Source organism: Trichechus manatus, unplaced genomic scaffold, assembly GCF_000243295.1.
Source record: "Trichechus manatus latirostris isolate Lorelei unplaced genomic scaffold, TriManLat1.0 scaffold00020, whole genome shotgun sequence".
Taxonomy (NCBI): Eukaryota; Metazoa; Chordata; class Mammalia; order Sirenia; family Trichechidae; genus Trichechus; species Trichechus manatus.
The window spans coordinates 55,848-57,091 of NW_004443956.1; positions in this window are offsets into that span (position 1 = coordinate 55,848).

The window sequence follows — 1,244 nt, forward strand, 5'->3', positions numbered from 1 at the left end:
CAATATTTCATTATAGTCTATTTCTGGAGTTGTCTTTTAGCCATTTTTTGCTTGTAGACAAACAGCACTATCTGGGATTCAAAGAGATGTGATATGAAGTTCCTACCCTTAAACTGTTTTCAATTCTCGTAAGACACAGATGATTTCACTAACCAGAAAAATTTCACAAATTACATTTTGTCACAATGGACACAGCCAAGAAGTGTTGTGGCTGCTGAGAACATGGGAAGATGGAGTAATCAATATTAGCTAAAGGTTCTCAAGTATATTTGCAAGAAGAAGATTGTCCTAAAAGAGTATTGAGATGATTTCTATCCTTATTTTTGCCTCTAACTTCTCTGTGGGATCCTGGAAAATTCAGTTCATTTAACATCTCCAGGTTTTTTCAGTGTTTGACTAAAACAGTAGTATAGCTTTCAAACTCTACTTTAAAAAAGTGCCTTAAAGATCACCACAGGGAGGAAGCTAACAGTTTTGTGGTCCCCCAGTATCTTCTGCTTTTCCTACTGGTATTTTCTATCAGATTACATGTGAATAATGTTTTAGGGGAATGAAACTGACTTTGAAACAAGATCCTTTGGAAAAACAGCTCCTTTTTGTTCCAACATTCTAGGAATCTTAATCTATGGAAAACTAAGAATGGAAAATCTGACTTATTTTAATTTTTATAATACACAATCAATCTGCATGCAATATCTATTTATACCTTCCTTAATATATTGATAAGAATGTTATCATTAATTGCTAAACACAATTTCTTAACTAACCAGTTTAGAAAACTACTAGGTGTTCATATTCAATCTTGATTTCTGGCAGTATTTTGCATTAGTATTTGGTAACTGACAAAACAAAACATTTAGTGTGTTCATTTAATCTCCAATGCAACATTGTATGACAAATTTAAACAAGAAATCTTTAAGTATTTTGGTTTCCAGAAACATTGACTAGTCATCAGCAGAAAGTTGAACACTATAGAAAATTAACTATCCATAAAGATTAATGTAAAAAACAGGGCAAATTTCTCTCACGAACATAGGTATATAGCAATTTCAGAAACAAAAACGTACTTGTGCTTCAGAGGAAGAATTAGGACCCAGGAAAGGATTTCATTCTTTAAAGACTCTTTAGATATACAACTGTCTTTCTCTTGGGATGAAGAAGATTGTCCAAAACAGAGCATTTCAAAATGAAGCAAATGGTATTCTTTCCTTTCTCCTTCAATAATGGCTCTGAATGAAACCATG